Source organism: Ovis aries, chromosome 6 (genome assembly GCF_016772045.2).
Source record: "Ovis aries strain OAR_USU_Benz2616 breed Rambouillet chromosome 6, ARS-UI_Ramb_v3.0, whole genome shotgun sequence".
Classification (NCBI taxonomy): Eukaryota; Metazoa; Chordata; class Mammalia; order Artiodactyla; family Bovidae; genus Ovis; species Ovis aries.
The window spans coordinates 25,992,895-26,009,394 of record NC_056059.1 but is presented as its reverse complement, the minus strand read 5'-3'; positions in this window follow the sequence as shown (position 1 = coordinate 26,009,394).

Sequence of the window (16,500 nt, the reverse complement as noted above, 5' to 3'; positions counted from 1 at the left end):
TTTTTAAAAAGTTAATAAAGAAATGGGAAAAAAAAGGGAGTGGGGAGGCTAAATGAAAATAGCTGTAATTACCTGGTGGCTCAGATGGTAAAGCTGTCTACAATGCAGGAGACCTGGGTTCGATCTCTGGGTCAGGAAGATTCCCTGGAGAAGGAAATGGCAACCCACTCCAGTACTCTTGCCTAGAAAATCCCATGGATGGAGGAGCCATGGGGTCGCAAAGAGTTGGACACGACTGAGCGACTTCACTTTCACTTTCAAGGACCTTTAGTTCCTCTTCAAGGTCTACAGATAATATTCTGAGCCATATCCTGTGAGCTGTCTTACAGATACTGAAATCCCCATCAGGTAGAAGTTAACTACTGTTGACAGACTGTGGCCATGACATAAACTGTCACAATTCCAGGAACTGGCCTTAAGGAAATGGGAACAAACCAACCTGGAACTGAATATTAGCTCTATTTAAGACAACCAAGATGACACTGGTCAGACCACTTCTGACCAATTTCAAGATGATTGTTGGAGATCTAGACCCACAAGTATGACCTATGGCTAAATCTCAAAATCACTTTAAGAAAATTTTATTTTGTACTTTTATGCCATAAACATTTTCAATCCTTCCTTTAATCGCATTTTACAAACCAATGTTAAATAAAAGTCTTTCATATATTAAAAGAAAAGATGAATGTCAGAGCTGACAGGGCTGTTTCTGCATATAGCCCCCTCCCTTCATCTATAAAAGCTCTTGCCAACTGATTGTCAGTGGCCTGGGGTGGGAGGAGTTGGCCTTTGGAGAGGAGTTCCCACCCCTTTCCACCCCACCACCAGTTGTCAGCATCCAAAATAAAGCAAACTTTCCTTTCCACTAACCTTGCCTGTTTGTTGGCTTTGGAGCAGCAAGCAACCAGATCTCACTTTTGGTTGTAATACTGTATACTTGGCTTATTTATTAGGTAAAAGAGACACACCCTGTCTTCAATCTAATCAGAGAAATAGGACTGACATATGAAACCTACAGAAATATGTATCCATAAATATAATAACTTTAAACCTGGCTTGAAGGGGAGGAATCATGCTGATGAATTGGAAAAGTGGTGGGTGAAATAAGACAGATTCCTGGATGTTAACTTGAAACTATAGGACAGTATTATTTGGGAGAGCTGGAGCACAGTAGAAAAAAGGTGTAGTTTGTTCACTAAACCTAGTAACTTAAGTTTCAGGTTTAACAAACATCTTGTTTGTTGATTTTAATTATTTTCACCTGTGTTCCTAACGTCATCTGTTAAGTTTCTTAGAAGTTCAATGACCCATGTTGTTAAGAGATTTTTGTTTTCCTATAAGGGTTTTATAGAGCAAACAGGCCTGAGGTCATGGGTCATGATTTTATAAAGATTAATTTATGCCAGTGAGAAGATACTAAAGTAGTAATAACCAAATGACAGAGCATTTGCTGGTGGTGAAAGCAGTTTTGAGTGAAATGGTGATTTTGTCTTCGGGCAGTAAATCTGGCTAGCAAGATGCAGGTGTGTGGCTGTTTGTCTCTGATTCTTTTCCCAAGAGGAGATTGGGACACTCCTCAGCAGGAGTGGCAGCACTCTCCCAGCCCCAGACCACTGTTGCTCTGCACTGCTGCAGTTTTTCTCATAATCTTACAGTCGAGGCTGTTTAATAAAAAGGAAGATATTTCTAATCTGAGATGGTTTGGACTAAGACAGAACAGTTACTTTTGGAGGTATTTTTAAAATGCGTATTAACTTGCATTTTTTTCTTGATTGAGGGGAAGGGCGGTGGTGGGATGGAATAAATGGAAGTCAGTAAAAATTACAGAGAAAATTAGCAATTTATGTATTTTTGGAGATGATTACTCTTACACTTTGAATAAGTTTATGTGATTCATCTTTTTAAAGTATATTTTTGAATACAGATTAATATACTCACATTGCATGAAGTAAACATCTGGCCCATGATTATCTTACTAATTTTAAAGTCCTAAAAAAACAGGATGTTTTTTCATCTAGGAATAAGGTAGTTCTGAGAAAAGGGGCATAAAATTAAACTTATAGATGGGGCTTCTCTGGTAGTCCAGTGGCTAAGTCTCTGTACTCCCAATATAGAGGGCACAGTCAGGGAACTAAGATCCTGAATGCTGCAGAGTGCAGCCAAGAAAACCCACAAAAACCTCATAGGTGATTGCACACTGTGATGCCAGTTAGTCCTAATTTATAATCGGAGATATACAGGGCCTGTCAGAAATGCATTGCTGATCTCGGCAAAGGCCATATCCTTGCTGACAAGTACATACATTTATGAAACTCAAATTAGAATTCACAGTTCAGACAAGTCAGTTGGCTTTTGGGAAATCTAAAGAAAGTTGGGTTATTTTGTTTAGAGTAAGGAGGGCTTAAATTATTCAAGATATTTTGTGCAAAAAATGATTGAAATCTCTGACTCAAGCTAGCTTCCTAAGATCATTATGACTTTAATTAGATTTCCAGGGGTAGGACTGGCTCTGGAGTTGGTTGATTTAGTGGTTCGGTGATGTCAGTAAGAACCCTGACTTTATTTTTTTCTCTGCTTTACTATCACTGTGGAATTCATCAAAGGCTCTTTTTCTTTTTGATTACAGTCCTTGATTGGTACTACATGCTTCCTTGTTTGTGTGAAATTGAAAGATGGGGAGAGGGAAGACAGAAGGAGAGCGAAGAAACTGGTTTGAATTTGATGACTAGATTTATAGTTCCAGAAAAGAAAAAAAAAAAAACAAACCAAAAAACAAAAACATCAAGGACTTCCCTGGAGATCCAGTGGTTGAGACTTCACCTGCCTGTGCAGGGGGTGAAGGTTTGATCCCTGGCCAAGGAGCTAAGATCCCATGTGCTTCAAGGCCCCAAAAAACAAAACATAAAACAGAAGCAGTATTATAACAAATTCAATAAAAAACTTTAAAAATGGTCCACATAAAAAAGTATCTTTAAAAAAAGGGAAAAAGTTATATCACCCAGGATGAGGGGTTCTGGAAAACAAAGAAATAAAGCCAGGTATAACCCAGTTAAACTCATGGGAGATTGTAAAGTAATTAGGCCAACTCAAATTGCATGCTCATCTCTAGGCAAATAATAATTGCAAGGGAATATATTTAAAAGTGCTGTTTGGCTTAATTTCATCATCTGGGAGAAGAATAATATTGGGGAATCAAACAGTATCACAATAAACCTGGATAAATGCTCTTTACTCTCTACACTAGATATACGTTTACTTAAAGAAAATTAATGGCTCAAAGTCAAAACAATACCTCCCATGAAGAGACATGGAAAAATATTGACACCTACATTTATGATTTCCCTGTTCCATTTGTGTGTGTTTCATGTATGTATCAGTCACCACATGCTTCCTCTGTCAGCCAATAGGTTAAGTGTGCTATGTCAGTGTCATCGGTTTAACTCTTATGAGTTAGATTTTCTCCGTTCCAGGATTTTAGATCAAATTGTTAAATTGCTAATGTTTGTGTTGAAGGATTACAAAGAGGATTGCATGAGGAAGTATTAATGGATCAGTATAAATATATTATGGCTAATAAAAAAAAAGATGTGTCCATTTTGGTGAATATCACCTTACACAAATAAAGGACTGGTTGAAATGTACTTTATTTTGTATTGCAAAGGTTATAGAATTACTTGGGATTGTTTGGTTGCAGCATCTCACTTGACCTGGCTTTTGGCCAGAGATTTATTTATAAATATACTGGGATGTATCATGGAATCCCAAAGCAGAGTCAAATCAGCCTCAGGCAGGAACTGGAACTAGGCAGTAGGCCTCCGTGGGAACATCTCCATTTCTCTTCTTTCTGTGCATCTTCGTTCCTCTTGCTGCAGATGGGCCTTCTTTTGATCTCTGTTCGTTTGGTTGAAATTATGATTACTATTTCCCCAGGTCACATATTCCTAAGCCAGACTCTTAGGAAGAGGCGGAATCAACACACTTTATTTGGTCTAGATTCTAAATTTCCAGGGAGTTTAATGACCATACCCGGTCCCATCAACAAAGATGACTCCTAGCTTCTCATAAATTTAAGGAAGAGGCAGAATTTATGAAGAGATGAGCTAGATAGATTACCTTATAGGTTTTCAATCTTTCACATTCATCTATGGTAAATTGCTTAGGAAATTGTCACTCATATAGTTACATGTGGATAGGGTCTCCCTATCCATCACAAAACCAATGACTTTTTCTATGTAGGGGTAAAGACTGGACTAAGAAACAGGAGACCTTGGATCAAGAGCAGACTCAGCCATTTAAACTTGAGAGTGAATGGTCATCCATGTGCCTAGATTTCATCATCATCTTAAAAGCGAAAGACGAACTAGATCTTGTCTTTTATAAATTCCTTCCAGTTCTAAGAAACTATGTTGGAAGAAGGAATGTTTCATTTGGTAGGACCAACAAAGTGAAATCCCAAATTCTTGGGTTGATACTACAAGAATCCTTACTTTCTGATCTTTTGTTATTTCAACCATTTGAAGCTGCAAAGAACATTTACATATTCTAATATAGTTAACTGTTGAGAAAGCTGAGCACTAAAGAATTGATACTTTTGAACTGTGGTGTTGGAGAAGACTCTTGAGAGTCCCTTGGACTGCAGAGAGATCCAACCAGTCCATTCTAGAGGAGATCAGTCCTGGGTGTTCGTTGGAAGGACTAATGCTGAAGCTGAAACTCTAATACTTTGGCCACCTCATGCAAAGAGTTGACTCATTGGAAAAGTCTCTGATGCTGGGAGGGACTGGGGGCAGTAGGAGAAGGGGACGACAGAGGATGAGATGGCTGGATGGCATCACCTACTCGATGGACATGAGTCTGAGTGAACTCCGGGAGTTGATGATGGACAGGGAGGCCTGGTGTGCTGTGATTCATGGGGTCGCAAAGAGTCGGACATGACTGAGCGACTGAACTGAGCTGAATATAGTTAACATATCCAACTATGGAGGTTTTTTCATTTTAATTTTTCTGCTCTTGGCATATTTTTGATATTTATATTTCATTCATTTTATAATTTTATTTTGAAATCCCTAAATGTATACTACTAGTGTCCCTAATTAGAAATCTTATTTTTATTCTCCTTGTGTTTTCTCCATTGTTGTCTATTATGGAGTTAGTTTCATTTGTGTCTTAGCTGTAGCATGTAAATTGATTTCTTAGGACTGGTTTCTGAGCCCCAAGCCTGCATGGAGATCATAAACCAGTCCTAAATAATCAACTTAGAAATTTCAGAATGGGGATTGTATCTAATAGGGACCACCTATGCAAGATCTGGTTTAATCAGTAAGGGTCACTATAAATCAGAAATTTCGAGATAGTGGAGGAATAGGACAGGGAGACCACTTTCTCCCCCACAAATTCATCAAAAGAACATTTGAATGCTGAGCAAATTCCACAAAACAACTTCTGAATGCTGGTGGAGGACATCAGGCACCCAGAAAGGCAGCCCATTGTCTTCGAAAGGAGGTAGGAAAAATATAAACGATAAAAAGAGAGACAAAAGAGGTAGGGATGGAGATCCGTCCTGGGAAGGGAGTCTTAAAAAAGAGGTTTCCAAGCACCAGCAAACACTCTTCTCCGGTGGGTCTGTGGCGAGCCTTGGAATCTCAGAGGGCAAAATAACCAGGAGGAAAAATAAATAAATAATTAAAACCCACAGATTACGTGCCTAACAGCAACTCCCAGTGGAGCAGCAGCCCAGATCCTCACATCCCCCACTAGCAAGTGGGGGCTGGACAGGGAGGTGCGGGCTGCATTACTTAGGGTAAGGACCAGGCCTGAATGCCCCAAGGGCAATCTGAGGAAACTAGCTTGAGATAGCAACCCAGACTGGGATAGCTAACCCATGAAAAGCCCTAACCTAAGACACTGCCCTGGTGGCTCAGAAGGTAAAGCGTCTGCCCCCAGTGCTGGAGACCTGGGTTCGATTCCTGTGTTGGGAATATCCCCTGGAGAAGGAAATGGCAATCCACTCTACCACTCTTGCCTGGAAAAATCCCATGAACAGAGGAGCCTGATAGGCTACAGTCCATGGGGTCGCAAAGAGTCGGACACAACTGAGCAACTTCACTCACTCACTCACTCACTCAAGACACTGCCAGGCCAGCTCACAGAACAAAGGACTGAGCAGAGCTAGCCAGCTGCAGACTGGCCCATCCCCCTCCAGAGACAAGCAGGTGAGGACAGCCAGAGCTGGAAGGGGGCAATCGCAGACACAGAGAAGCATCCTATACCAAACTGCAAGATGATTTCGTTGCTAATCAAGACTTCCTGGGATTCTGGACAGTTGACATTCGCTGGGAGGGTCACAGCCAGAGATCAGCTCCCCAGAAGAGATACATGGCACACCTAAGAAGGTGCACCCTTTGTACACCCAGAAAACTGAGCAGCTGGGAAGGGGGAGGCAATAAGTCACAGCCTTCAACTGGGGGCAGCTGTGCTCGCTAAGCACCTGATCACCTGAGCTGCTCGAACCTGGGACGGGCACAAAATGCAGGCCCAACCAAGTCTGCGCCTTTGTGGAGTACCCGAGAACCTGAACCTGAGTGGTTTAGATGTGGGGAGTGCATCCAACCCAGGGCCCACATCAGACAGTTCCTGGCAGAGCAACCTAGAACCTGAGCAGTGTAGACTGGGAAAGCACATACACTGTGAGTGGGGGCAAACCCAGTGTGGCTGAATCACTGTGAGCACACGCCAGTGATGTTTGTTTGCAGTGTTCCTCCCTCCCCACAGCACGACTGAACAAATGAGCCTTAAAAAAGTGAGCACCACCGCTCCTCTTGTGTCAGGGTAGAAACTAGACACTGAAGAGACCAGCAAACAGAAGAAGCTAAAATAAACAGAGGGAACTGCTTTGGAAGTGACAGGAGCAATAGATTAAAACCCTGTAGTTAGCACCGACTACATAGGAAGGGGCCTATAGACCTTGAGAAGTACAAGCCAGACCAACGAACTATCTGAGAATGAACTGGCCCCACACTGTCCACAAAAGCTCCAGAGAAAGTCCTAGATATATTTTTACTATTATTATTTTTTAAATTAAAAAAATTATTTTTAAGTCCCCTATTACTCCTTTAGTTTTCATTTTTATAACCTACTATTACCTTGCAAAAAAAAGACCCTACTTTTAAAGCAAACTTTATATATATATATTATAATTTTTGTAACTTTGCTTTTTTTTAAAAAATATTGTATTTTTGAGAATCTAATCTTTACTCTGGAGTTTTAATCTTTGCTTTTTGGTATTTGTTATCAACTTTGTACCTTTAAGAACCCAATCTTCAGTGCCCATTTTTACTTGGGAGTGAGATCACTGGCCTGATTGCCCTCTCCCCCTTTTGACTCTCCTTTTTCTCCACCAGGTTGCCTCTATCTCCCCCCTCCCCTATTTCTTCTTTCCCCAACTCTGTGAATCTCTTTGTGTGTTCCAGGCTGTGGAGAACACTTAGGGAACTGATTACTGGCTGGATCTGTCCCTCTCCTTTTGATTCCCCCTTTCATCCTCCTGGCTGCCTCTGTCTCCTTCCTCCCTCTTCTCTTCTCTGTATAACTCTGTTACCATCTCTGAGGGATCCAGACTGTGGAGAGCATATAGGGAAGTGATCACTGGCTAGCTTGCTCTCTCCCCTTTTGATTCACACTCTTCTCCTCCTGGTCACCTTTATCTCCCTCCTCCCTCTTCTCTTCTCCATGTAACTGTATACCTCTCCAAGTGTCCCTCACTGTGGAGAAACTTTTCATCATTAACCTAGATGTTTTATCATCGGTGCTGTATAGATGGAGAAGTCTTGAAGCTACTGTAAGAATAAGACTGAAAACCAGAGGCAGGAGGCTTAAGTCCAAATTCTGACAACACCAGAGAACTCCTGAATCCAGGGAACATTAATCGATAGGAGCTTATCAAACACCTCCATACCTACACTGAAACCAAGCACCACCCAAGGGCCAACAAGATCCAGAGCAAGACATACCACTCAAATTCTCCAGCAACACAGGAACATAGCCCTGAGCTTCAATATACAGACTGCCCAAAGTCACACCAAACCCACTGACATCTCAAAACTCATTACTGGACACTTCATTGCACTCCAGAGAGAAGAAATCCAGCTCTACCCACCAGAACACCGACACAAGCTTCCCTAACCAGGAAACCTTAACAAGCCATCTGTCCAACACCACCCACAGTGAGGAACCTTCACAATAAAAAGGAACCACAACTGCCAGAATACAGAAAGGCCACTCCAAACACAGCAATATAAACAAGATGAAAAGGCAGAGAAATACCCAGCAAGTAAAAGAACAGGATAAATGCCCATCAAACCAAACAAAAGAGGAAGAGATAGGGAATCTACCTGATAAAGAATTCCAAATAATGATAGTGAAAATGATCCAAAACCTTGAAAAAAAATTGGAGTTACAGATAAATAGCCTGGAGACAAGGACTGAGAAGATGCAAGAAAAGTTTAACAAGAACCTAGAAGAAATACAAAAGAGTCAATATATAATGAATAATGCAATAAATGAGATCAGAAACACTCTGGAGGGAACCAACAGTAGAATAATGGAGGCAGAAGATAGCATACCAGTGAGGTAGAAGATAGAATGGTAGAAATAAATGAAACAGAGGGAAAAAGAAAAACGAATTAAAAGAAATGAGGACAATCTCAGAGACCTCTGGGACAATGTTAAATGCCCCAACATTCAAATCATAGGAGTCCCAGAAGGAGAAGACAAAAAGAAAGAACATGAGGAAATACCTGAGGAGATAATAGTTGAAAAATTCCTTAAAATGGGGAAGGAAATAATCACCCAAGTCCAAGAAACCCAGAGAGTCCCAAACAGGATCAACCCAAGGCAAAACACCCCAAGACACATATTAATCAAATTAACAAAGATCAAACACAAAGAACAAATATTAAAAGCAGCAAGGGAAAAACAACAAATAACACACAAGGGGATTCCCATAAGGATAACAGCTGATCTTTCAATTGAAACTCTTCATGCCAGGAGGGAATGGCAGGACACACTTAAAGTGATGAAAGAAAATAACCTACAGTCCAGATTACTGTACCCAGCAAGGATCTGATTCAAATATGAAGAAGAAATCAAAAGCTTTACAGACAAGCAAAAGCTGAGAGAATTCAGCACCACCAAACCAGCTCTTCAACAGGTGCTAAAGGATCTTCTCTAGACAGGAAACACAGAAAGGGTGTATAAACCTGAACCCAAAACAATAAAGTAAATGGCAATGGGATCATACTTATCAATAATTACCTTAAATGTAAATGGGTTGAATGCCCCAACCAAAAGACAAAGACTGGCTGAATGGATGCAAAAACAAGACCCCTATATATGGTGTCTACAAGAGACCCACCTCGAAACAAGTGACACATACAGACTGAAAGTGAAGGGCTGGAAAAGATATTCCATGCAAATAGAGACCAAAAGAAAGCAGGAGTAGCAATACTCATATCAGATAAAATATACTTTAAAACAAAGGCTGTGAAAAGAGACAAAGAAGGACACTACATAATGATCAAAGGATCAATCCCAGAAGAAGATATAACAATTATAAATATATATACACCCAACATAGGAGCCAGAGAAGGCAATGGCACCCCACTCCAGTACTCTTGCCTGGAAAATCCTATGGACGGAAGAGCCTGGAAGGCTGCAGTCCATGGGATGGCGAAGAGTCGTACACGACTGAGCGACTTCACTTTCCCTTTTCCCTTTCATGCATTGGAGAAGGAAATGGCAACCCACTCCAGTGTTCTTGCCTGGAGAGTCCCAGGGACAGGAGAGACTGGTGGGCTGCCGTCTATGGGGTCGCACAGAGTCGGACATGACTGAAGTGACTTAGCAGCAGCAGCAACATAGGAGCACCGCAATATGTAAGACAAATGCTAACAAGTATGAAAGGGGAAATTAACAATAATAGTGGGAGACTTTAATACCCCACTCACACCTATGGATAGATCAACTAAATAAAAAATTAACAAGGAAACACAAACTTTAAATGACACGATAGACCAGTTAGACGTAATTGATATCTATAGGACAATTCATTCCAAAACAATGAATTTCACCTTTTCTCAAGTGCACACAGAACCTACTCCATGATAGATCACATCCTGGGCCATAAATCTAGCCTTGGAAATTCAAAAAAATTTAAATCATTCCAAGCATCTTTTCTGACCACAATGCAGTAAGATTAGATGTCAATTACAGGAGAAAAACTATTAAAAATTCCAATATATGGAGGCTGAACAACGTTATTCAACGTTGCTGAATAACCAACAAATCACAGAAGAAATCAAACAAGAAATTAAAATATGCATAGAAACGAATGAAAATGAAAACACAACAACCCCAAAACCTGTGGGACACTGTAAAAGCAGTGCTAAGAGGAGGGTTCATAGCAATACAGGCTTACCTCAAGAAACAAAAAAAGGTCAAATAAATAACTTAACTCTACACCTACTGCTGCTGCTAAGTCGCTTCAGTCGTGTCCGACTCTGTGTGACCCCAGAGACGGCAGCCCACCAGGCTGCCCTGTCCCTGGGATTCTCCAGGCAAGAACACTGGAGTGGGTTGCCATTTCCTTCTCCAATGCATGAAAGTGAAAAGTGAAAGTGAAGTCGCTCAGTCATGTCGAACTCCTAGCAACCCCATGGACTGCAGCCTACGAGGCTCCTCCATCCATGGGATTTTCCAGGCAAGAGTACTGGAGTGGGGTGCCATTGCCCTCTCCAACTAAAGCAACTAGAAAAGGAATAAATGGAGAACCCCAGGGATAGTAGAAGGAAAGAAATCTTAAAAATTAGGGCAGAAATAAATGCAAAAGAAACAAAAGAGAACATAGCAAAAATCAACAAAGCCAAAAGCTGGTTCTTTGAAAGGATAAATAAAACTGACAAACCATTAGCCAGACTCATCAAGAAACAAAGGGAGAAAAATCAAATCAATAAAATTAGAAATGAAAATGGACAGATCACAACAGGAAACACAGAAATACAAAGGATCACAAGAGACTACTATCAGCAATTATATGCCAATAAAATGGACAACTTGGAAGAAATGGACATTCTTAGAAAAGTAAAACTTCCCAAAACTGAACCAGGAAGAAATAGAAAATCTTAACAGACCCATCACAAGCACGGAAATTGAAACTGTAATCAGAAATCTTCCAGCAAACAAAAGCCCGGGTCCAGACGGCTTCACAGCTGAATTCTACCAAAAATTTAGAGAAGAGCTAACACCTATCCTACTTAAACCCTTCCAGAAAATTGCAGAGGAAGGTAAACTTCCAAACTCATTCTATGAGGCCACCATCACCCTAATACCAAAACCTGACAAAGATGTCACAAAAAAAGAAAACTACAGGCCAATATCACTGATGAACATAGATGCAAAAATCCTCAACAAAATTCTAGCAATCAGAATCCAACAACACATTAAAAAGATCATATACCATGACCAAGTGGGCTTTATCCCAGGGATGCAAGTATTCTTCAATATCTGCAAATCAATCAATGTAATTCACCACATTAACAAATCGAAAAATAAAAGCCATATGGTTATCTCAATAGATGCAGAGAAAGCCTTCAACAAAATTCAACATCCATTTATGATTAAAAACTCTCCAGAAAGCAGGAATAGAAGGAACATACCTCAACATAATAAAAGCTATATATGACAAACCCGCAGCAAACGTTATCCTTCGATGGTGAAAAATGAAAGCATTTCCCCTAAAGTCAGGAACAAGACAAGGTGCCCAGTTTCACCACTACTATTCAACCTAGTTTTAGAAGTTTTGGCCACAGCAATCAGAGCAGAAAAATAAATACAAGGAATCCAGATTGGAAAGGAAGAAGTAAAACTTTCTCTGTTTGCAGATGATATGATCCTCTACATAGAAAATCCTAAAGACTCCACCAGAAAATTTCTAGAGCTAATCAATGAATATAGTAAAGTTGCAAGTTCTAAAATAAACACACAGAAATCCCTTACATTCCTATACACTAACCATGAGAAAACAGAAAGAGAAATTAAGGAAACAATTCCATTCACCATTGCAACGAAAAGAATAAAATACTTAGGAATATATCTACCTAAAGAAACTAAAAACCTATATATAGAAAACTATAAAACAACGGTGAAAGATATCAAAGAGGATGCTAATAGATGGAGAAATATACCGTGTTCATGGATTGGAAGAATCAATATAGTGAAAATGAGTATACTACCCAAAGCAATCTATAGATTCAATGCAATCCCTATCAAGCTACAAATTGTATTTTTCAGAGAACTAGAACAAATAATTTCATAATTTGTGTGGAAATACAAAAAACCTCAAATAGCCAAAGCAATCTTGAGAAAGAAGAATGGAACTGGAGAAATCAACCTGCTTGACTTCAGGCTCTACTACAAAGTTACAGTCATCAGGACAGTATGGTACTGGCACAAAGACAGAAATATACATCAATGGAACAAAATAGAAAGCCCAGAGATAAATCCACACACCTATGGACACCTTATCTTTGACAAAGGAGGCAAGAATATACAATGGAGTAAAGACAATCTCTTTAACAAGTGGTGCTGGGAAAACTGTTAAACCACTTGTAAAAGAATGAAACTAGAACACTTTCTAACATCATACACAAAAATAAATTCAAAATAGATTAAATATCTAAATGTAAGACCAGAAACTATAAAACTCATAGAGGAAAACATAGGCAAAACACTCTCTGACATAAATCACAGCAGGATCCTCTATGACCCACCTCCCAGAATATTGGAAATAAAAGCAAAAACAAACAAATGGGACCTAATTAAAATTAAAAGCTTCTGCACAACAAAGGAAACTATAAGTAAGGTGAAAAGACAGCCTTCTGAATGGGAGAAAATAATAGCAAATAAAGCAATGGACAAAGAATTAATCTCAAAAATATACAAGCAACTCTTGCAGCTCAATTCCAGAAAAATAAACGACCCAATCAAAAAGTGGCCAAAGAACTAAATAGACAGTTCTTCAAAGAAGACATACAGATGGCTAACAAACACATGAAAGTATGCTCAACATCACTCGTTATCAGGGAAATGCAAATCAAAATCACAATGAGGTACTATTTCATGCCAGTAAGAATGGCTGTGATCCAAAAGTCTACAAGCAATAAGTGATGGAGTGGGAATGCAAACTAATACAGCCACTATGGAGAACAGTGTGGAGATTCCTTGAAAAACGGGAAATAGAACTGCCATATGACCCAGCAATCCCACTGCTGGGCATACACATTGAGGAAACCAGAACTGAAAGAGACACATGTACTCCAATGTTCATCGCAACACTGTTTATAATAGCCAGGACATGGAAACAACCTAGATGTCCATCAGCAGATGAATGGATAAGAAAGCTGTGGTACATATACACAATGGAGTATTACTCAGCCATTAAAAAAATACATTTGAATCAGTTCTGATGAGGTGGATGAAACTGGAGCCTATTATACAGAGTGAAGTAAGCCAGAAAGAAAAACACCAATACAGTATACTAACACATATGTATGGAATTTAGAAAGATGGTAATGATAACCCTGTATGCGAGACAGCAAAAGAGACACAGATGTATAGAACAGTCTTTTGGACTCTGTGGGAGAGGGTGAGGGCAGAATGATATGGGAGAATGGCACTGAAATATGTAAATTACATATGTGAAACAAATCACCAGTCCAGGTTTGATGTATGATATAGGGTGATCAGGGCTGGTGCACTGGGATGGTATGTGGAGGGAGGTGGGAGGGGGGGTTCAGGATGGGGAACACATGTATACCCATGGCAGATTCATGTCAATGTATGGCAAAACCAATAAAATATTGTAAAAGAATAAAATAAATAAATAAAAAAAACAGAAATTTCATACCTAATCTACTTTTTAGAGATTATTATAGAACTCTCAATGGTTCTAAAGAACACTATGATTACATGGTTATTACTGCTTTAGCAATATTCTCTCAATCTTGAGACTTGCTTGGAAGCTTGAAAACACAACAACACATTGTGGTGTGTGCTCTGTAGCTCAGTCATGTCCAACTCTATGTGCCTTCATAGACTGTAGCCTGCCAGGGTCCTTTGTCTGTGGGATTCTCCAGGAAAGAATACGGGAGTGGGTTACGATTGCCTTCTCAGGGATCTTCCTGACCAGGGATCGAACATGTGTCTCTTCTGTCTCCTGTATTGGCAAGTGGATTCTTTACTACTGTATTACCTTGGAAGCCCAACTTATATATACATAAATATTAATATTAAATAATAGAGTTACAAAATTTCTAGTAATGTCATTTATTCTTTTTTTTTAACTCTTTATTTAAAATAAAAATTTTTTAAGGTAACAGAAAAGTACCAAGGCCATAAAGGCTTCCCAGATGACACTAATGGTAAAGAACATGCCTGCCAGTGCAGGAGACATAAGAGACACACGTTTGACCTGTGGGTCTGGAAGATCCCCTGGAAGAGTGCTTGGCAACTGACTCCAGTATTCTTGCCTGAAGAATTCCCATGGACAGAGGAGCCTGGTGGTCGACAGTCCATGGTGTCACAAAGAGTCAGACATGACTGAAACAACTTAGAATGCATGCACCAAGGCCATCAAAGTCAAGGAAAGATAGCGGACTTAAAAGGCTAAAGAGACATAATAACTACATGCAACTTGTGATTCCGAAATGGATCTGTCAGGGGAGTGTGTAATTTCCTCAGTGCTGTCTCCTCACAACAAAAATTTGAAGTGATGGATGTTAAAGCCCTCAGACAGACCGTGTCTCAGGTCTTGGACAGATCAGTGTTACATCTTGTGTTACAGCTCAGTTTTATGTAGAAAATAAAGGAAAATCCATCCTCAAGGCGTGAGGGCATGCTGACCCAAAAGACGTAATAAGGAGAGAGCAAGAGAGAGAGGGAGAGAGAGAGCGAGCAAGTAAAGAGAGAGAGAGAGAGCACACATGCGCATGAGAGAGACCCCCCAGCCCTTTGGCTCCTCTTTTTATGTTTTTTCCCTCCCCCTGGGCCTGCACTATGTGAACTGGGCTAGCCAGGAATGTTGTTTGTTGTACCTGAGGTCCTCACTATGGTCCTTGGACCTTCCTTTCTTCTATTTTTGCGGGCTTTTCCCTTCCTTGTCTTTAAGCCACCGCCATTCAGGACTCGCTTTTCCTATTCTAACTACCTAACATAACCTTTTGCTCTGAGGACATTACTGGGACAGTTAAGAAATTCAAATGGGGCCTGAGGATTAAATGGTCCTAGAATATCAGTACTAATTTTCTGATTTTGATATTCTTACTGTAAGAAGATCTTTGTACAAAATATGCATTAAAGTATTTGGGGGTTGTGAGATATTGTCAGCTTATTCTCAAACAGTTCAAAAGAATATTTTTTGTACTGCACCTACTACTTTTTTTGTAAGTTGGGATTGTTTCAAAATAGAAAAAAAAAATTTAAGTATAAAGAAGTCCATATTCTAGTTTTAACCATTTCCCAATAATGCCCTTTATGACATGTTTTTACCTATGAGTGCAAATTCCAGTCCAGGATCATATATTGAATCTATTTGTCATATCTCATTTGTCTCCTCTAGTTGTGAACAATTTCTTAGGCTTTATTTATCTTTCATGACAGTAACTTTTTGAAGAACAGTATGACATTAATTCTTGTTTTACATTCTCTTTAAATATTGAATTTAAACCCAACAAACTATATTCATTCACGTTTTTTAGAAACTAAGACAATTTTGATGATTCAGTGAAAACACAAATGTCATTTTCTTGGGCTGCCTTTACTTTCTAATAACCTTCAGTTGCAGTTGTCTCCTATTAAAGAAAAAATTATTCATGACACTAAAGATGGTAAGGAACACTATTCAAGAGGGATTACTGCAATGAACCAATCCAGACAACATATTAAAAAGCAGAGACATTACTTTGTCAACAAAAGTCCGTCTAGTCAAGGCTATGGTGTTTCCAGTGGTCATGTATGGATGTGAGAGTTGGACTATAAAGAAAACTGAGTGCCAAAGAATTGATGCTTTTGAATTGCGGTGTTGGAGAAGGCTCTTGAGAGTCCCTTGGACTGCAAGGAGATCCAACCAGTCCATCCTAAAGGAGATCAGTTCTGAATATTCATTGGAAGGACTGATGCTGAAGTTGAAACTCCAATACTTTGGTCACCTGATGTGAAGAGCTGACTCATTTGAAAATGAGGGCAATCTTTCCCTGATGCTGGGAAAGATTGAGGGCAGGAGGAGAAGGGGATGACAGAGGATGAGATGGTTGGATGGCATCACTGACACAATGGACATGGGTTTGGGTGGACTCCAGGAGTTGGTGATGGACAGGGAGGCCTGGCGTGCTATAGTTCATGGGGTTGCAAAGAGTCGGACATGACTGAGTGACTGGACTGAACTGAACT